The sequence below is a fragment of the Dermacentor albipictus genome, chromosome 1, assembly GCF_038994185.2.
Source record: "Dermacentor albipictus isolate Rhodes 1998 colony chromosome 1, USDA_Dalb.pri_finalv2, whole genome shotgun sequence".
NCBI lineage: Eukaryota > Metazoa > Arthropoda > Arachnida > Ixodida > Ixodidae > Dermacentor > Dermacentor albipictus.
The window spans coordinates 163,590,207-163,612,862 of record NC_091821.1 but is presented as its reverse complement, the minus strand read 5'-3'; the positions used below and the strand labels follow the sequence as shown (position 1 = coordinate 163,612,862).

General features: G+C 46.0%; 1 protein-coding gene across 1 annotated transcript in view; it reads left to right on the top strand.

Annotated features, from left to right (window-relative positions):
* Positions 1–22,656, top strand: part of LOC135910482 (thyrotropin-releasing hormone receptor-like) — a 432,751-nt gene that overhangs the window by 203,790 nt on the left and 206,305 nt on the right. The gene's annotated exons all lie outside the window — the stretch shown is intronic.

Below are 22,656 nucleotides of genomic sequence, written 5' to 3'. Positions count from 1 at the left end.
AAGAAGAGTGTTTGGCAATGTGTTCAGTGTTATTTACTGGAAGCTTGAAAAAGGTATTCAAAATGGTAGATTCGTGAAGTTTATGCGTGAGGATCAATGGGCAACATCTCAGCAACCAGTGCTTTGCAGATTACACCGTCCTGTTCACCAACGCTCTACATTACTTACACCAATTTATCCAAGACCTCAAGCAGCAATGTGTTAAGCTAGACTTGAGATTAAAGTGCAAAAAACATATCTTTAGCACCCCGGAAAAAGAATAGATGTGTTTGGCTGGCAGCTTCTTGAAGCTGTGCAAGAGTACATTTATGTACGAGTATTCTTGTAAATGCGTTACTGGCACAAAACAAGAGCGCGGTCTCTCTTGCAGCACCTGAAAAGGATTCCTCTGTAGCTTATAATTCCAGGAATTGAGAAGAAAGCTACTTTATCCTTAGTGGTTCTCGAACAAGTCCCATTGGCACTCTCACATGCTTTATACGCTGATTGGATGGATCCATGTGCGCAGGGACATTTTGGCCTCGGGAAGTTCTGCGGGAGCTGTTGTTGCCCAAGTTCGATTGGTCGACAACAAATTTAAAGCTTCAAATGTCATGACATAAACCGTATCCGAACTTGCCAGTGCTCGCGCCGCTGAGGAGTATTTCGAACAATAACCACATTCTAAAGGGGCAATATTCTATAATTCTTTGGCCACCCTTCAAAGTGCGCGAAGTTTTCAGCGTGGAAATTACAACTAGCAATCAAAATAAGAAAACTCACACAGCCAGTAGAGAATATGACCTAATCTTTGAGTGGATGCGAGGTTATGGCGACATATTTGTAACTAGCTAGACCATGGCGCTGCGCGATGAGCCCCAAAACGGGAGCGCTGAATCTTTATACCATTGTCAAGACTGGACGCTGAAAGATAGCTTCGCGGTCTTCCGCGTATTGTCACATTGGCTCACTGGAGTTCTACACAGAACATCAGCTGGCGCTTATACATGGCCTCAACCAGTCATTACAATTGGAGTGAGAGAGAAACAGAACAGAGAAAAAGCACGGAGCTTAACGAGACGCATGGCAGGTTTGCTATCCTGCACTTCGGGCAGGGGATATCGGGATTAAAAGAAAGAGAGAATAGAGGAGAAAGAGAGGGGACACAGTTTCGAGCACAATTGAATGTGCGCCCTGTGTCTGCGAAGGGTGGCCAAAGCTGGGGACTTGAGATAACAATTGCAGTTACCATGAAGTCTTTCCCGGTGTGACGAAATACTGCTGTGTCGGCTGCGGGTCAGATTAGTGGCGCACTTTCTGTCCGTTTCTTCTTTCCTTTGCTAACCTTTTGCAGCACAAATACCGAAAGTCTTGGCTAATCCATACTGCTATCTCATAGTAATAACATACTAACATATCTGCGCTCAGTGCAATTGTGAGACCATAGGGCACCTCATCTGGAACTGTTTCGACAATCAAGGCCAGGCTCTGTGCATTCTGCATCAGATTTTTTTCGAGACCAGAGCATGCACAGTGCAACAGATCACTCCTTCCCTAATTTTAACTCTCACTTCATCACGAATGCGAAGGATACTCGAATAATCAGGGTGCCGAGAACATTTACGAACAGTTGTAGCGGGAAACGGTCTTTGTGAGTTTCCCGGCCCGGTATATTTTAGTACAAAGTCAGAAGGTGAGTAAGTAAAAATCACCCTTCTTAAGAACTGCTTCACAATCAGCAAGTGCCACTCTCGATGAGATGATTCTGTCGCTACCATTATAATGTGCAGCGATTCCAAGCAGCTTCGTGAGCCAAAGACCAGTTTTCCATAATGGTACATTCTGACGAAATATGCCCACACCATTATAGGTGAATGTGTCCAGGCTCAATGCATGCCCCACTATTACGAAAAAAAAAAGCTGTCTAAAGTAAATGGAAAGTAAAGACAATGGTGCAACATTTTCTGCCACTTTCCCTGTCAGTAGTGCACGTAATAAAGCAAACATCGTGGTGTCTTTACCTTGTCAGTATACTGTCTCAACGCATTAGCTGTGCTTGCGGTCGTCAGCACCCGTGGCGATAGTGCAGTTTAAACTCGATGCATCTGATCTAACACCCACTTAAAAAAAATGAAAATGATCCCTTCCATACATTACGAAGACTGAACGGCCTTAAGTTCCGTAAAGCTTGCTGCCGCACGAAAGTAATGCGAGAACGCTCATGCCTAAATGCACAGGGTTGAAGAGGGGATCGATACACAGAGCACGTCAGTATGTTTACGTTTGCTCATTAGCATGACCGAATGCATCATTTAGTGCCGACACCTCTTGGTAGAAGCCGCGTGTGAACTTCGATTAACTGTTTGCTTTATGCCAAAAGATCAGTGATCAACGCGTGTTTGCCGACGCCAGCGCAAATAGATTGTCCTCTGACGCACACTTCCGGCTCTGATGTTGCATCTTCTCGGTAGTAAGTAAGAGGAATATATATAAGGCTTGCAGAAAATGTTTGGGCAACGTTGATCCAGGAAGTGCGCCGATCGATGTCCAGGTTTATTCTTGAGGCACGTTAAAGGCACAAAAAATGGAGCAAAGTGTTGCAGCTTATAGTTGGGTTGCAAAGACCACGGGAACAATCGAACTTACTAAACAAACACAACAGTATACGCAGGACGCCAATGTTGGCTTGACACTTTTTCTGTTTTCACGTCAATGGGAAAAAAGTCGATCCCTGAATTCACAAGCACTTTTTTTACCCTAGAATTGTTGTTAAAAGCAGATTCGAGGCAAACGCTATTGGACATATTAGCGAAAGAGGCTGGCCAATGGCAAACATTTGCGAAAAAAAATTAGGGCAGGAACTCAAAAACTAGGGGATTGTCATATAGTGCGTAGCCTTATTTGTAATCATTACTTATGAAACCTAGGGCCCTGTAACGTAAAACTATTCGAATCTGTTTTTATCCGAATCTCCCTGACGTTAAATTTACGTAACCACTGACGCAAGCATCGGGCGAATACCCGAGGCGTTGTTGAAAAAGTCCAATCAAACACGCTTCTTAGGATTTCACTTTCTTGTTCTTTCGAAGTGAATACCATTGCCTACACTGAGCAGTTTTTGAGAGTTCCGATGGGGCCGAGCCAGCTTAGTGAAAGTAAATTGCCAGATGAGCAGGGTGACGCCGGAGTTTCTGACTGGTATGCTTCCCATTACGTGGCTTGCGGTGGCTGCTCGAAAATCGTGGCGGCGTGCAATGGAAGGTGAAGAATGCTGCTAAAACACATCCTCAGCAAAGTAGAGTTGACAGATCGATGTCGCATACGTGCCGCACTGTAAAACGTTACACTGTCACGCAAAATCTGATATGCAAATAAATCCATGTCCCCGGCAGCTCCGAGTAACCAGCGCCACAGCGATCGGCGGGCAGCCATCTTCTATTCCTCTTGGAATGGGGCAGTCTCTGGCTATTCAAAAAAAAATTTCATTTGTGTGCGGCATATTAATGCGCCTTTAACGCGTACACGTCACTTTGACATGGTGAGTTTTCGTGTTTTTGTGACGTCGCATGACCGACAGGTAAAGTGGACGTAGCCCGAAAACGATTGGCCAGTAGCAGTTGGTCCAGCGACGCCTTTTATGCTAATGGCGAAAAAGGCGTCGAATCAGAAATTATTATTTTTCTTTCATATGGTTCAATCATGCATAATCAGTGTGTATATATCATATCATATCAGTTTTCGCGGTTTTCGTGACATCGCGTGACAGACAGACGCAGTGGATGGTGACTCGAAAACTTTTTGACCAATCGTCTCATTGCAGAATTAAAATAGAAAAGTTTGGAATAGCTTTATGTTATAGCGCATCTTTACAGTACCCTGAAACCAAGAATGTCGCATTTAAAGAGATAAGCAACTGCAATGAATACCACGCACACAATGAAGATCTCCCCAGTAAACTCATTTTCACTACCAATGTCGTGTTTGGTAAATGAAAGAAATGGTGCTGGGGAGCTATAACGTAAACCTATTCCAATCCTCTGTACTTCATTTACGCAATTACCCCTCCACAATTCCGCAAAAACTTTTTCGGACTACCCCTACTTCGCGTGACTGTCACGCGACGTCGGGAAAACCGCGAAAACTCCTCCTCTGATATGGCGTGTACAAATTGATTATGCATGCTTAGAACAAACAAAATAAAAATATTGATTTCCAATTTCGCGCCTTTTTTCGCCATTAGCCCTCCACATTTGGTCAAACATTTTCGGGCTGCGCCCACTTCGCCTGTCTTTCACGCGACGTCACAAAACGATGAAGGCTCACTCGATGAAGTGCCGCGTACGCATTAAAGATGCATGAAATGCCGACCGAAACTGATTTTTTTTCGGAATAGCCAGAAACTTCCCCTTTTCGAAATCAGTATAAGATGACTGCTTGCCAGTCGCTCTGGCACTAGCTATACTAGGAGCTGCCGGAGAGAATGGATTGATTTGCCTATAATAAAAAAATAGTGCGTGGCAGCTTAACGTTGTCGAACTCTTTCAGCACGTACATGAGATCACTTTGCCAACTTTACTTCGCTGAGGATTCGTCTTAGCGCCTTTTTCACCCTTCCTTTGCACGCGGCCGCAATTGTTCCTATTAACCAACGAAAGCTAAGCAAGGAAAAGTGGGCCCATCGTCGACGCTGCCACCACCTTCCTCATCCAATTGCCTATACATTTCACGCGCTAGCCCGGCCTCATCGAAACCCTCTCCACTTCTGCGTGCTAATCTCCTGTTATCAGCAACCATGTCAAGGTAGGCAATTCTATTAGCTTTGTAAGCAAACAAACGTGCCCTCCTATAAACGTGGAGCATTTCATTCGGGCCTGTTCAGACAACGCTGCGGATCACCGCCCAATACTTGCGTCAGCGGTTACGTAAATTTGACGTCAAGAGATTGGAATAAAATAGGCTGGAAGAGTTTTACGTTATAGGGCCCCTCTAGTGCTTCTTTTTCCTTGCATAATTTTCCCGCCGGCACCCCGTCGCCTTCGTTCCAACGCGTCCTTTTCAGCTTCTGCATGTTATTGCAAACGCAATTGTCTGGCTACTTGCGTTATCCGTGCGTTCCTTGTCCTAACAAGCTCTCGCCTGCGTTCGCCCCGGTGAGGCGAAAGCGAAACGCGCCAAGCGTCTGAACGCGCTCACTTGTGCGCGAGGAATTCTTAAGTAGTAAACGGAAGGCGCAGAAGACCAGGACTCAAGAAGAAGAACATAAACGACAGGACCGGCGCCACTCACAACTGTTGTGAGTGGCGCCGGTCCTGTCGTTTGTGTTCTTCTTCTTGAGTCCTGGTCTTCTGCGCCTTGCCTTTACTACTTCAAGCATGAGTTTTACTTGAGCAATTCGTAAGGGTGCTTATATGCCGCTTGTTGATGCTTGCGCCCGTGGCGTAATGGTTTTGACATTGGGATTGCGTGCTACGCGTCGTACATGTGTTCGAATCGTCCCGTCGGCCAAGTTTGACGGTGTTTATTTAATTAGTTATAAACGAGCACTTGGTTTAAAATGTTGAGTTTCCAAAGTCACGTTGTTGTTTGAAACCAGATGGATGAAGTCTAGGGACATATACGCATTAACCATAACTCCCATGCTGGCTGATAAAATATTACGTTGGAGGCTCATGTGGCCAAAAGTAGGCGGCGGTAAGCGTGCAGAAATTCGCTTATTCAGCGAAATTCATCTGTTCAAGCCTAGCTGGCGGTATGGGATCTTTGGGACACGAAAGGATGAAAGAAACGGGGAAATAATGACCCCGGGCCCGTAGTCAAAGATTGCTAGGCATCAAAAAAGGCCTTGTGACCTTGTACCAAGTAGCTTAACAGGAGCGCGCTTGTTCAGAGCCGTCTATATCCTTCCCTTGCGTCCTCGTGTCTTATTTCGCCAATCATTCAACGCCAGTAGCTTAAGCTTCGAAGCGTTTACTGCAGTTGTAATTTGAGCTATATCACGCAAGAGAGAGAGAGAGAGAGAGGGCTCTTTATTAGAAGAACAGAGAATTTTGCCGGCGCGTATATAACCGCTGGCATGCTACTCTGTATAGGGATGGGGAATGGGATTAAAAGATTCCCGAAGAGAGTGGGAGAAAAAAAGATAAAAATAAATATGAAATGTCCGAGTGGACCTGATACTAATTTTTACACGTGACATGGCGGGTTAATTTAGGCTTTTGTATAGGGAGGATGCAATTTTTAAAGTTTTCCTATTTGACCAATTTCTGTCAGGTATTTGAACAATAAATCCAAAACCCGTCGCTGTTTTGAAGGGCCGGGCATTGGACCTAAGATGCTCGGTAATGTTAACAGTTCGTGGCGAATCATGTCCATTTGGTGCTCAAAAAATTGTCTCTCGTCGCGGTACGCGGGGCATTCTAGTAATATGTGCTCAATTGTCTCTAAGTTGCGACAGTTATCACAGTATGGGTTAGTGGTAAGTCCTATGCGGTACAGATAATTGTTCGTATATGCCACGTTCAGTCGAAGACGATGGTACAATGTCTCTAAGTGTCGAGGAAATGGTCGTGGAATTTTCGGTCTCATTTCTGGGTCAATGTAACGTAGGAAGTTATCTTGGTGAAGCGGCAGGTTCAAGATGCGGTTTTTTTCTTGATAGGCATATTTTTTTGCCATGGTTGAAGCGTCGGCTTTTGTAAAATATGTTCTTCTGAACTTGCGGTATTGGAGTCCATTTCTGGCAGCTTCGTCCGCTCTTTCATTTCCCGAAATGCCGGCATGGCCAGGTATCCACTGGAACTTTATGCAATGCCCAGCAATCTTAGCCCTGTGGTGAAGATAAGCAATGTCAAATGCTGCTGGTAGATTATTGCAACGCTTTTGCCTGTTCCATATAATTTGTAGGGCTGCTTTTGAGTCTGTGAATATCACCCATGTCTTTGGCGGCTGCTGTCGAAGTATATACACAAGGGCCTCCTTAATGCCATATAGCTCCGCTGAGGTAGATGATGTCGCTCGCTCAAGACGAAACGAGAATCGTTGTCCTGTAGAGGGAACAAAAAGTCCGCATGATGAACGATGTGGAGTTGTAGAGCCATCTGTGAAAATGTGCGTTGCGGCTGCGTATTCTTTGTGCATATATTCTAAAGCTATCTGATAAGTCGCTGCTTGAGGCATTTTCTTTTTCGCACTGATTCCAGGTATGTATGGCACGATTTCCAGTGGGGACAGTGTCCATGGTGAAATGTTTCGCAGCATAATTTGTGACGCCTGAGCAGGAATCGAAATAGATATGCTTCCGACGGCCTGCCCAAAGCTAGATGTAGCACGGGTTCTGGAAATATCATTTAATAAGTGAGTCTTCGTATGAATGACGTGGCGGAGGTGTATCCGAAGTGTCTCCTGCGAACATAGCACTTCCAGAGGCAGGCATCCAGCTTCTGCTACAGTCCCTGAGCGGGACGACCCCTTCGGAAGGCCAAGACATACGCGAAGGCAGTTGTTTCGTGCTGCCTCGAGTTTTCTCTTGCTTGTGGGAGATATTTTGTGCAGGATCGGGAGGTAATATCGAAGTGTTCCATCGACGTAGGCGTTATGGAGGAGCACCATTGATCGACAGGTGCTGCCCCACTGTGATCCGGCTAGAAATCGGAATACGTGCGACGCCGAGGAAATCTTCTCACTCAGTTTTTTCACTTGGGGCGACCATGTGAGGTTCCTGTCGATCGTCACTCCAAGAAACCTTTGCGTCTTGACGTATGGAAGGGCGCGACCACCCAACACTAGTGGGTATTTTTCCATACACCTCCGCGTGAAAGCCATGGCAACGCTTTTGTCGGGGGACAATTTCAGACCCCTTGGAGTTAGGTGGGCCGATATATTTGCGAGCGCTCTCTGGAGGCGTTGTTGGGTGGTACTGCGGGAACGCGCCGCACTCCAAATGCAGATGTCGTCCGCATACAGTGTGATTTTGACGCCAGGGGGCAGGTTTCTTTTCAGATGGATGAGGACTAAATTAAATAATACCGGGCTTAACACAGCTCCTTGTGGCACTCCCTTCTCGACGGCATAAAGCGCCGTGGGGCCCTCCGGGGTACATATGAAAAGTTGGCGTCCTTGAAGATAGTCTGCAATCCATGCGTAGAGCCGTCCTCCAAGGCCAAGGGTTTCCAAAGCGTCAAGTATTGCTGTATGATAGACCGAATCGTATGCTGCCTTAATGTCTAAAAATAATGCAGTAGGTATGTTGCCAGAGACCAATTCCTCTTCAATTGATGAGACCAAGGCAATGACATTATCAATTGGGGATCTATTTTGCCGGAAGCCATTCATTTCCTCCGGGTACACTTTTGCAGTTTCCAGGAACCAATTTAGTCGTTTGTAGATCATTTTTTCGAATAGCTTCCCTACGCAGCTGAGCAGAGAAATGGGTCTGAAGGAGGCGTAATTTGTTGGCTGCTTCGATGGTTTCAATATAGGAATGACTTTCGCAAGCTTCCATTCCGCAGGAACCTCCCCAGTTATCCATGAGGCGTTGTAGTACTCCAGAAGGCGTAGGCGAGATGTGTGACATAGATTTGCGAGTGCTTCATAACTCACGCCATCATGGCCAGGTGATGATCGCTTGTTTACGTCGCTGATCGCTGCCGTGAGCTCTTCGATGGTGAATGGTAATTCTAAGTCAGGAAGGGTAGCTCGAGGTGGACTAGGCTGACGACTTGCAATTTGCCGCAAAGGTTGTGCCCCGTTGGAAAGGAGCCTGCAGTACTGCTCTGCCACCTCTTTCAGGGATGCGCGCTCATGTAATGAGAGGGCGATAAAAGGATAAAGCTGTTGCGGCTCTTTGCGAATGCCTCTGACGACTCTCCAGATTTTGCTCAGTGGTTGTCGTATGTCCAGTGTCTCACAAAAGTCCCTCCACCTTTTTCGGTCCAGTTTGGTGAGGTAACGTCGTATATGTCTTTGTGCCCGTCGACAAGTTCTGAGGTCTTCGATATTCTTAGTACGTAGAGCCTTCCTTTCGGCACGCCTTCGAATTGCACATAACCTTTCAAATTCCTCGTCGTTTGTTGGTACATTAAAATGCTTAGTGGCAGAGCGGGTACTTTGTTTCAGGCAATGAGCTATTGTCGGTATTATTTCTGTATTCGTAGTCGAGGCTGTGATTCCTTTGTCTACGGCTGCTGTGTAAGCTTCCCAGTCTACCGACTTCAGTTTCACTTTTCTGGGCGACGTCCGAAAATGAAGGGCAGAGATTAGGATCGGGTAGTGATCACTACCTCGAGTCTCGAAATCTGTACACCATCCGAACATAGAGGCCACTTGATACGAATGTGACGTCAATGCAGCTAACAGTCGTCGGATTTTTCAGGTATGTTATGCTGCCATCGTTCAAGGGCTCTATATTGTATTTTGCAAAAAGCTTCGCCAGCTTGGCACCCCGAGCACATGTATGTGAACTGCCCCAGATCTCGTTATGTGCGTTGAAATCGCCACAAATAATATGTGGAGACTGAGTGTTTGTCAACAAGTTTTCCAATCTGGTGACGTCGAAAGGTGATCCTGGTTCCAAGTAGACGCCGATCAGGGTAAACACTTTGGATGCAATCACTGTGGTTGCGCAAATATATTCGTTCTTGTCATGTGGAGTTACGTCAATCGCAGAGGCAGGTATGTCGTTGCGAAATCCAACGAGCAGTCGGCTAATTCCATTTTGTCGCCTTGAATGATGAAAATAATACCCCTTCATCCTAAAGTGCTCGTCGACGCGAGACTCGGAAATGACTAAAAAAGGGAATCGGTACACTCGCGTAAGATGCTTAAAGTCTGCTAACTTCGAGCGCAATCCGCGAGCGTTCCACTGGAATATAGTACATGTGCGGAAGTGTCTGTTGGTGGACACCGCTTGTGAGACGATTGTTGGCGAAGCCATCGTTGCTACTGCGAAGAATCACGGCTTTGCGCCGTGAAAGAAGACGATCACGCAAGGGCTCAAGCGTATATACGGCTACAGTACAGAACACCTCTTCCTTCTCCTCTTTCAAATGTATAGTATAAAGTATTGCTTCCGTAAAACAGCAAGATGGATGGGGACAAGCTGCTAAAATATGCGACGTTATGTTTAGATGAAATTGATGACAGGCTTGGCTCTTATGGCCGGTCTTAACGTTAGTGGTTTTAATGGAAATTACGAGTGTAGTTTAGCAGTGACCAACATACGTAAGTACTTCTAAGAATCTTAAGCTAATATGAACTCCACGTTACCAACACTTATGGCACCTCCAAACACCTGCCTATTCACAGCTGCTTCGAAAGTAGAATCTATTATTTATAACGTCCTAAGTTGCATATTTCGAAGTGCATAACTCGCCGGTTCTCTTCCGATTCAACTGCGAAAGGACTACTTCGCTTCCTTGTCACTGGCATGAGTTGCGTGACACTTATACGCTATTTAGTGGCCGTCAAAATCAATGAGAAATAATTAACTCAAAGGAGTACTGAACTAACGTATCATGTCATGACTGCATCTGCAATGAGTTGGTAAGTCTAACCTACGAAAATAGAAACGGAAGGAGAGAGAGAAGTTTTCTGAAGAGTTTCAATCTGTGGAAATGTGTGTGCGAGTAGCATTATTGCGTCTAATAACTAACGGTTCATGCTCAGTTGAACAGGTGACACGTACACAGTTTGTCAGAGTGGAAGAAATTAGAAATCTAGAGAGAAGCGCGAATAGGCCAAAAGCCTAGCGTTACACCTGCTTCTAAGTCGGGAGCGGGACGCTGTAGTGGTACAGATGGCGGTAGATATTGAGTAAATACTGCGTATAGCTTGAAGTCATGCGAAAAAGACCAGGAGAGGAATCGAAAACAAACACAACAGGACAGCGCTCGTCCTGTTCTGTTTGTTTGTTTTCGGTTCCAGCCCCCGTCTTCTTCGCATTGCTTCAAGTTACACTCAAGATGAACAAACTCGTCCAAATCAATTTGTTGCTACCGCAAATATTGTTTTGCCCCTAGGAAGGTGTTTCACTCTTGCGTCTCGTTGCCGCACTCCAAGGGCTTATTCCCACTGACAGCTGCAAACATGCCGACGGCTGGCTGTAGAGCAACTTACACTGATAAGGGTGTCTTGATGTGTCTATAACTCACGTCCTAACACCTGTCGAAATGGCTGCTTGGCATGGACAAACAGGTGGAAATAGCACTACACTATTGGTTTCGCCAAATTTTCCAACGTAGTACACTTTCAATACCCTAAACATTCAGCGGGGTTGTTTTCGCAAAAGCTACGCCATATGAATAAATAAAAGCCAGAAATTAGGGTATGCCAAGAGCATCTTGTATACGGTATCCTAACCTTAAAGTGTAAGTTGTCTTACGGTATACCCTACGATCACCACGACAACTGAGTGCAACTTCCTGCGGGCACGGCAGTAAACGCAGTCAAATTTGTCCTTCTTCGCGTGTATGGCGTCCGTTTCGCATGCATATTTCGCAATCAAGTAAAAGCACCTCCCCCTCCACCAATGCATCCAAAGAGGCGGCAGCGTCGCAAGAACAGGCGAAGTCCTTCGGCAGCGAATTATGTGAGTGGAGACGCCACGTTCTAAATCGGCAGTGGGAATATAGGTCCTTAGCATCTGAGCAAGTACACTGAAAACTTTTCTTACGTAACAGCGTTTCTATTTCAGTTGAAGTTTTGCTCCTGCTGCTTATAATAGTGATCGGCATGATCAAGCGGCAAAAGCCACCCGCGGAGAGCATTTATGTAAGAGGCATTTGCTGGGATCACCAATCGCGATACCAGACGTATTAGCGAAGTCAGCTATCCAACTTGAAACCGCTGTAACGAATGATTTTTTCTTTACGTGTCAATTCGGCCCCAGTTAGCACTTTTATGGAACTTCTATTAGGAAAAGGAATCTCCGCTGTAATTGTCTCTTACTACGACATCGCTCAAGAGCTCAACACATGGTTTGAAAGTCTGTCGATCCGCCTTTTCCGTTACGCCGACAACGATGTACGCCGTTGTCATTCTCTCATCGTTATCGTCAAGTTATCTTGAGGCGTATGGAAAGTTGTACGGGTTTTACATCCCAAGAAGACCTGCATTTCGAAAGCCACAGTAGGCAGTGCTATAGCGGGCGAAGACGGCGCGCGGTGCATTCAAAGGAATACTTCCCGAGGACTCAACATCACCAAAAATGACGGTGTGTGGCTTAACAACTTGGCTGCTCTTGCAGGATACGAATTCAAAGCTGGAGGAATCACTGCTGCTGTTCTATTATTATTATTATTATTATTATTATTATTATTATTATTATTATTATTATTATTATTATTATTATTATTATTATTATTATTATTATTATTATTATTATTATTATTATTATTATTATTATTATTATTATTGGCGTTATGCCGATCGCTATCATGACTAACGGGCTGCAGAGGCCAGCAAATGACTTAACGCAGTTGAATAAGATATTTGGGATTACCGTGTTGTGTCCTGTTTGGTATGTGCGACCGTGGCCGTGGCGTCAGGTCCGCAGAAGGTATAGATGACGAGCGTAACTCTTTTCGGAGCACGTGGTCGAACTGTCCAGACGCAGGCTCGCTACGAGTGGCTAATAACACACCATACTTAACAGTTTTTGGTTTCACATGGCGCACATATCGTTTCTTCTTTTCATCGGCAATTGCGCTTCCTTTGTTTCTTTGAACAAATGCAGTGCCGCTACAACAAGCACACAGCAGCGTCTAATAGCCGTTTCTGGCCCTGATACTGAATACACGCAAAGTACCGTGAGCAGCCAGTAGCACGGCAGTTTTGCCGGTGTTCGTCGGCTTCTTTCACGCTTGGAATAACACTTTTATGTAGCACGTATTGAGCAACAGAAAGTCGTATCGGGAGTTTTACATGTCACTCTACAATTTTCTCATTGACACTTTTCATCTAATTAAAATAATAGAGAAGTTGATTAATTAGTTTAGAAGAATTATCTAATTAGCCGTAATGCAAAACATTATTTGAGTAACTCCAAACGACAGCAAACAACATTACCTTAATTGCATATATTTAAATCTTTGTGCATGATAGTTGGGGCACCCTGTACAGCCTCTGCTTCATTAAAAATGAATGCGCCAATACTGACACTGCTTGTCTTCTACTGCACTACTGCAGTCACAAGTTCTCACACGAGCAAAATTGCTCCTGACGCATGCCACTCTGCTCTACAGTATGCAAAAGACTCCGTTTTCACGTCAGTCCGCCGCATTTGTACATGTATAAATAAAGTAAATAAATATGTTAAAGGATGTCGCGGGGCACGTTTTGCATTCCTATTTTCCTATGGCATCATTCCAGTTTTTTTTTTATCTTATACGGGAGCCAAACAAGAGACCTTAATCTTTTGCTCTTGAAGAAAGCTATTTAGACCTGTCGTCAATATGAAACAAAATATATATAATGTCCTTGCGGGATTACAAAGTCATTCTTGCACATAAACTATAATCCTAAAAGCTCTAATGCAGTCAAATTTTTCTTCCAGCCCCTTTTTTCGGTAGTCTAAGTCAATTACTCCAGGCTAACTGCGTTGCGCTCACCAGACATTCTAACCTTGGCCGTACAACTCTCACAGCAGCAAAATTCAGTGCCTGCTCGTTACATGGCGTTTCAGCGTAGCGTCCCTGTGGAGCGCACTTGCCGCTCCCGCCGATGAGAGAGGTGCACTCAGAGAGAGATGCTGCGTTGGCGGAACATCGTCAAAAGACTGCCTAAAATATACACGAAACAGTGCACGTTCGTGAGCTCGTTGGAGCAAATAATATACAATGTTGAATACTTTATGGCACGAGTGCGTCCCATCCATCGGGGGTTAAAGCTGAAGGCCTGGTCATTGGCATCTCACGTCTGCCACGGCAGCTTTGCGCGTGCGCTTACTAGATATCCGCAAATAACGAGCACCACTGACGGCTATATGCAAATGCGGGCATCACCAGACAGAAATCCCGTCGCTTCCTTTAGTTTTGGGATTATTCTCCCACAAAAGTAAAGAAATGAGGGTGACGCTTCGCTGCCGTGTGCTGCCTGCCTTTGTGCTTTATGCTTCAGGAATTTGATCTTTCAGTAACACCTTGGCAATGAAATTTCGTAACTATATGTTGTTGCTGTTGTTGTTACTGTTGTTGCTGCTGTTGTTTTTGCTAAATGTGCATGTTTTATTTCTGTACTTGCACTGTGCGTGATTGATTACGCCGCTAACTGAAGTGCGTTTTTTCTCCCCTTTGACAACGCTGCATGGGCCAGGTATGTACTACGAAGTCTTCTGCCTCAGTAATTGCTTAAGAAAAAGATACAGTAACATCTACCTATTCTCAGCAATGTTATGGATTTTCTTGGACCAGCTTTACAGCAAAATGTACTATAAATTAGCCACGAGGGAGGAATCACTGTGCGCAGCCAGTAGGGAGTTTTATATCAGGGGACGCGAGATGCTTACGTCCCGCTGGCATACGGAAGCCGCTTGGGTCCCAGCAAAACCCAAGCCGGCTTTGGGTTTCACTGATCAAGAACTCTCCATTCAGTTGCTTGTGCTTGGTGTTACTGCTTTTATTAGGCTCCCCGAGGCTCCCCGAGTCTAGAACATGGGCTAGTCCATTCCTCATGAAATATCGTCATTACTCTACTGTAAGCTTAGCTTTCCTGAACCGCAAGTACTTTTTGGCAACAAATCAATGGCTTCATGAAATCCTACGCTTGATTTATTGCACTTACGCAAAAAAAATAAGCAAGAATGGTTCCCGTTTCCATCTTTTACTCTAATAGTGCACTTAATAACGAAGCGCATTGTTATACGGCCGACTCAGCCCGAGCAGAGGTGTTCTGAGTGCAACATAGACATTATTCATTGATTTTCGCATAACGTACCACGAACCATAAAGCCCGCGTTTTGAACCCCACCGGAGATGCAGCTCGCCACAGGTCTCGCAATGGGCCCTCCTATAACTAGGAATGCACAGCGTCCACGGTATCGCCGGCCAAACAATGGGTCGTTCTGCGCTATTACGTCAGCTTGGTAACCGCCCATACAGTGCTCTTCATTCGAAGTTTTGTAAGAGCTGCCTTTTCTTTTTCCAGGCTTACGGACGCATGCCTCTCCGAGTACTCTTTGGTAGCTTATGCGAGTGCTTGCATGTCGTATTGGCCTATTGTCCAATTACACTGCACGGCACGATACATATAGATACACAATTCACACCTCTGTGCTGCAGAATCAACTCTTGGATTCATTTCAAACTCGCGAAAAGTGTCCCCAAGTCCGCGTAAGTGTGTGCGAGCCCCGTGTCATTGATATAAAGGGCGCAGGACGCAGCTTTCTTCACCGTCATGCACTGGCGCATTGCTGCATGTGTCACGTCCCTCCCCTGTCTGTTATCATGCGACGAATCCTGTCACCGCACACGCAACGATATAGAGAAAGACCGGTGACATATTTTGTCGCGAATATTTAAAACAGCTGAATACAAAAGTCAACTAAATAAGGTACAACATCGGGTGCTGAACTGAACCTGAGTGGGACCTATATGACTATTCTATTATCGGTGTTGTGAGGGTATCGCGCATAACTTCGCCTTTCGTTTCTTCCTAGTGCAAGTAGCAGGAACCTAATAAGACAAAAAAATCTCTGCGACTAAATAATCTATGCCTCACAAGTATAAACGTGCTGGATACAAACATTGTACTGGTAATAAAAGGCAGTTATACGAGCCTCTCTGAAAAACGCTCTTTCTTTTTATACATCCCACCTAGAACGAGCAAGTATAGAATGTGTAAGATAACTCTTCTTCAAGTGTGGCATAGAGCATTTGTCTGCACTCAGTACTGACATCGCGATCAGGCAGACACACAGAGGAGCTAAGCACGAGTGCACGCGAAAGTGCGCATAAATGGGAAACTTATCTTCATGATGCTGATAGCTTTCCCATTAATGTGACGGCACGCTCATGAAGGTGCGCCCACGTGAAGGCGCCTTCGCTCTCATTGGCACTGAAAACTTGAGGTGAGACGTTGCATTAAGGACAACGAGGACGAGCTCGAAACAAAAGAAGGCACTCACACACATTGTTGCTGTCGCTAGCTATGGTTATGCGTTGCCGTAAGTGTCAACGCTGTAGAAATGGTACCTTTACGAGCGAGGACGGAACCATTGACCTTACCCGCCATGGTGACTGAGTGGCTAGTTGTGCAGCTAAGCACGAGGTCGCGGGATCGTTTCCCAACCGTGATTGCAGCAATTCCATGGGGAGAAAATGCAATAATGCTCGTGTACCGTACATTAGGTTCACAATAAAGAAGCCTAGGTGGTCAAAATTAACCTGAAGTCCGCCACTTCGGCGCGCCACATTATCATATTGGGGTTCTGGCATGGACAAGTCCAGCATTTAATTCATATTAATTTTAATGACTGAGGTTAGAACAGCAAGACACACGTTTTAACCTGACTGGTTGAATTGGGAACGTTTATTGCCCAGTTACTGTGTTCTTTCCTGTTTTTTTCCCCCCATAAGAACTGCTTTATAAACCTGCGGTTACATACATGGATGCCTGCTACGTGCTTTATTAGCCGTCTCCGCATCCGCAGTAGTTTGGTCACGTTGAATGTTCGTGTTGTGACTGCCACGTTGAATGCGAGGAATATAGTTTGTTGGTATTACAAATGAAAGGTTCGCCTTCGTACGCCATGAACAAATTGCAGGAGGGGATATTCATGTTATAAATGCTGGTCTTATAAGGACTGGACATCGATGGCTCCGGAACTTGCAGCCCCTTGCGCTTAACTTAGTTTCGACAGTCATGAACACCCTGGAAGGTGGACAGTATTCATTAACTGAAAGGCAGCACTGCCGTTTCACCATTACGAATGCAGCGCGCACCACGGAAGCAACTGGTGTTTGGGAATAGAGAGCTTATCTGTACTTTGACCGAAAATTGGCACCACGTTTATTTACATTTCAGTGGCTTCCAAGTGACTGTGGCATCATAGGCAATGAGCACGCCGATGAAGCAGCTCGGATAGCTTTTGAAGACTGTAGTCTATCTTTTCCCCTTGTACCCTTGCCCCAGAATAGTAAACCAAAAGCTCTTCCCGTTAACCTCGCTGCTTTCGCGCGCATGCATGCCCTCACGCGTGCGCGCGCGCGCATACACGCACACACACGCACACAACAGAAATCGATACCGATGACAAGGTCAGATGTCGCAAGAAAATATGAAAAAAATATTGCGTACTCGTGCGAGAAATAATGGTCTTCGTGTGCATCGGCCAAAGTTTTCACAGAGAGAGAGAGAGAGAGGGAGGGAGGGAGAGAAAAGGATGCATAGAAAGGCGGGAGGTTAACCAGAGGAAGTGGACGGGGGGAAGGGTGAAGGGGGCATAAAAAGAAAAAGAGAGTGGAAGCGAGAGATAGAGACGAGCACGAACAAACCGCGTACACTACACAGCGGTAGGGAGCGACGTCCTTAAGGCCTATCGTGAAGCCCCGTAGACAGCAAACCACCGACGGCACCCCTCGAAATTTTTTTCCGCTTTCGCATTCCATCTGGACTCTGCCAACGCGGTGCTACCTTGCCTTGTCGGCTACGTCTAGAAGCAGCCGTTACGAAGTCTCCATCACATTCTCCATTAAATTTCCCCGCAACGATACGTAGGATGAGCCTAGTCGCGTGGGGACCATTGAGAATGTGCTGCGCGACTGTCCTCGATGAGCTTACAGATGCAATCGCTCACAATTGCGGTAGCAAGTGTTGATCACAGACCATTGTTAGAACAAACCATTTCTAAATTCTCACCTTATAAACTATTATAGCATTGCGGACCCCATGCATTCCTATAATTTTAAGGACAACGAGCGGCTTTAGTCTTGTAGGTGTTAATAGTTATCCTGTGCTATAATCCCGTGGGTAAATTATGACTGCCTGCAATGGCGTGTCTGCTCTGTGTGGTTCTCTCTCCGTTTCCTTCTTATCATTCTACCTCCCATTTTCCCGTTTAGGGTTGCAAGCCGGAATTTATGTTCGGGTTTACCTCCCTGTCTTTCGACTCTCTATCTTCATTGGCTGGTATATCGACCATGCTCATGTCCTCGATGGGGAGAGAAGAGACGTTCATTCTGCCAAAGTGAGCCATGTGTCGAGAGGGCACAGCTCAAGGAAGGGAAACTGGATTTTTCTTGCGGCCTATAAGCATGGTAGCTAGAAATTGTGCGTGTGACCTCTGCTCACGAGAGTGGGTGTTTGAAGGCACCGTAGCGGTAGTTTTTTCAGACGGCGCGCCGCGCCTCACGACTGCGCTTGGGTTCAAAGCTATACCTCACGATCAGTGAGCATGTCCGATGGAAGGCACAACCTTGTCGTCACGTGAAAAATATTTGGTTGATGCCTAAGATATGAAACAGAAATTTCATGAGATGAACCTTTTTATGCATTCCTTAATTCTGAAATTTCACTAAAGAAAAGGTAATATATTTCTACTGAGCCGATTAACTATATTTATGAAATAAATTTTTGCTTTATGTCGTCCCTTGTCCTGTGCCTGAATCAGCCAGATCATGTTACGAGATTTGTCAGATTATTTATGCGCGCGCATGCAAGGAAATATTCTTAACTTACTCTAGTTGTTTTTATTGTGACGGCAGTTAAAAGCTGGAAACCTGGGATTTCTGGGCCCGCCCGTACTTTCTGTTAAGTAGTCGTCATCCAGGTCACCTCCTCATGCACAGCTTTACCATACTACAAAAAAAAAGGCTTGTTCCGCACCCCCATTGAGCTCGTGGCCTTGTAGCAAGGCGCAATTTGAAGCCAAACAGGCTAACCACTGAATATTAAGCGCCAAACTTCATGCTTGAAAATATGTGTGAAGTTGTGAGCGCTACGGGTAGGTGGCTAACAGAGGTGGCGTGTAATGAGCGTATTTCTGAGGCCACAGAAGGGGATACTGTAGCATATCGCAAAAACGTTCTTGAGAAGGTAGCGCAATTATACTTGAGGAGCAGGCAGACAAGTAAGACGGAATTTCGCACCACGAGAACCTGTCGCCATCGCAGTGATTTATACTTTACAGCCAGCGATACCGCTCAAGTCTGCTGATATCCTCTGTTTTTTTTTTCTTGGCAGCAGCTGTTCGGCTCTTTGTTCCCCCATCTATAAACTAAACTCGAAGGAAAAACACTTATATCGTCGAGTAATGACAATGGGTAACGAGCGCCCAAATTTCGCATCCCAACAGCAACGCCGTAACACACAGACTAGCGGGCGGAGACAACTGTTTTTAGTAGGACGTGCTTCAAGTTCGCGTATAAACAAGTTCGCCGCTCATCTTGAGGCACGTGTGTCCAGCGTCTGACCTGAGTGGGCACCGGCGTGCTAGAACAGAGGAATGCACGCATCCTAAGAACACGTACGACCGCAGACAGAGCTTGGACGGACGCGCCAGGCGTTATCATATGCTGAGACGCCAATTTCACCGGCTTCAGGAACATATATGAAACAACTTTCTCAACGTAGGTAGCCCTCTGCTATGCGGTCTCTTGCGCTGCCACAACAGGGCCGGCTTCGTTTGCGTCACAATTTCGTTCCTGCATGCATTTCCTTGCAATCTTGCGCCTCCGTATCCTTGAACACCTATAAATTTTTTTAGAGCACAGCTCTTAAGGCCAGAATACATGGAGCGAATATGCGACGAATAGTTGGCGTTCGACGCCCGGCGGCGTACGCGCGACGCGCGGCGGCGGAGAAATCGTCGTTCGCCGCCGATCTAGCTGGCGCAGAAAAGTTCGTCGGGCGTCGACGATACCGGAAGCGGCAAACGAGCGGCGCCCCAAAGCGAGCCAATCAGGCCTCACTATCCGCCCCCACTTCCGACTAGGCTTCCCGCCCAGTGTTGCCGCAACGCATAGCATCGCCGCTTTCTTTAAACTACATCGGCACATGAATGCCTCACACACATAAAAAATACTAGAAATCATTTCTAAACAAAATTTTACGCGTTTTAGAGTGTTCTGCAATTCAAAAGCGATAATAGTTGTCGTTAAAGTTTTTTTTTTTGTGTCATGTGTTTCACTACAGCGCATTTGCCTCGTCTAGCCACACTGATAACAACGCCGCGAATCGCCGGCGGCGGCCGCCGTGTCTTCGCTCCATGTAGCGCAGCCCTACGAACATACGGCGTCGCGCCGCGGCAGATTTTGTGCCGCCCGAACTTCGTCATGAAAGTTCGCGCCATGTATTTTGGCCTTTAGACGCATGTTCCTGCGACGAGCGTCGGCATCGGCGTAACCGAGCGAACGAGAACAGGGAAGGATGGAAGAGCGAACGCGGAGCGCAGCGGGGGATGCAAGACACACTCTAAGAACAGTTTACACCCTTTGGCGTGCCCCTTCTGCCACACAACGATAATCGTCATCTGCCTTGATGCGCTTCTTTTCTTCAACGCTGCGAGCCCGGAATTTTCCAGTAACGAACGGCACGCGCGTTATCATAAGGGGCACTCCAAAGGGTGTAAACTGTTCTATGCTGATAACGCGCGCGCCGTTCGTTCCTGGAAAGTTCCGGGCTCGCAGCGTTAAAGAAAGGGAACGCGTCAAGGCAGATGACGATTTATGTTGTGTGGCAGAAGGGGCACGCCAAAGGGTGTAAACTGTTCTTAGAGTGCAGTAGGCGGAAAGCGGAGGAGGAGGGTGTGGCGAAAAAAAAAAAGAACCGTGGAAAGAAAAGCGTACTGCGGCGACGATGGCTACGAGATGGCGCCAGAGTAACGTGCCTCGCCTGATCGGTCTGTACGCGGCGGCTGCTGTGAATCGCGCCCACGCGTCAACCACGCGCTGCCTCTCGCGACCGCCCCATTAGCGAGGCAGTGGCGCCACACTTCATTCCATTTGCAACGTGTCGCAGGGGACAGGTTATCCGCGCAGCCAATATAACGCGAAATAAAAACACGCATGGAGCTGCACTCAAATTTCGAATTAGGGAGTACCGTAATCGTCGGTGTACTTTTTTCACGAAGCGAAGCTATTTTTTTCATGAAATTTCACGCAACATTCTTAAAATCGTAGAACGGGTCCAAATTCCCAAACATCACGAAAAAAAAAGAAACCGGGCGTGCTGGCAGGTATGCTCATTTAATTCCCCATACCTGCATATAAACATAAACTAATCTGCTTTCAAAACCAGTGGCAATGGCATTCTGCTGCGGAGCACGAGGTCGCGGGTTCGTCAGCCAAGGGAGCCGCAATTCACTGGCGGCGAAATGCAGAAACGCTCCTGGGTACCGTGCTTTGGGGGCACGTTCAATAACCGCAGGTGGTGAAGATTAACGAGGAGCCCCCCGCTACGGCATCCCTCATGAGTCATAACGCAGTTTATGGCGCTAAACCAAACAAATTATTCTTTTTTTTCGTCTCTCTTTTTTCGCTTTTATTACATAAAAAGAATGCACGAGCTGCACGCTGTTCGGGGTCGCACAGGAAAGGCATTTCATTGTTTCGTAGCGGCTGCGCTTGATATTTGTTCTCGTTAAACGACAAACAATATTGCTTTGATGATACGAAAGTCTTCGGCAGGTGCATTTCATCTGTTGCGTAATGTAATGCGTGTACAGTTCCCTTTTAATTTTAGAAATAATCACGAAACATTAAATTTCGGGGGCCTATCATATGAATGTCGGAGTAGAAGGAATTCGAACACTGAGTCTAGCAAACGTGTAACTTTATTTTTTTAATTTCTTATAGAACAGACTATGTGTACGATTTCATTCATAAGCTAATAAGACCATTTCTCGTATTATAAATCTTCCAAAGGCTCTACGACATTTATTTTTTCTCTCGCTTACAGAGGCCGTGAAAGAGCAGAATAAGTGAAGAATTCCACTCAGGTTATAAGGGATGCAGTGACTCACGGGAGGCATTTTTCAGGGCACCGAGTCGATGCTTTGACAAATGCATTTACCCCAGTTGGATGTGGTTTGCCAATTAAAATGTTCATCCTTCTTTCATGAGGGGCTTCCTTTCAGTTTTGCCGCAGTTCGTTTAAGAAAGAAGTTCAATCATCCGTCGAACTCCATGTCTACTCGAACTGAACGAAATGCCAAGCTATCCAAAACAAATTTCTTTGGCAAGCACTACAAAGGCGGTAAATTGGGATCTTCCGCAGGGTGCGCCAGCTGACGTTGCAATCTTTCCCTCGCACGTGCAAGAGAAAGGCAAGAGTAGCTAGCATACCAAAGTTATTCATTGGAAACTTCTTTTTCTCGTTTCGCGCTCTCGGAATGTTGGAATTGCACCCAAAACTGCGGCTGCAAAAGCCGTCACTTTTTCCGTTTTGATTTTTCTGGTCTTCCGACGTTCAATAAAGTAAGGTTATTGCTACTGTTGTTTTTGCTCACACATACGAACGTTTATTCAAGGAAACCTCCTTTGCGCCGTCAAAACCGTGAATTATTTTGTTAATCTAGTTTGAGGGGCATTTATTCTCGTTCTTTATTTTTTTAATCAGCGATTATGGACAAAATATGACCTTTGACTGGACGTTCGATGGTAGAGTAGAGCCTCTAGGGCGCTTTGTGACCTGGACAATCTACGGGATTACGCGAAGGAAGGCTGACACGGGCTGTGCACACGGCAG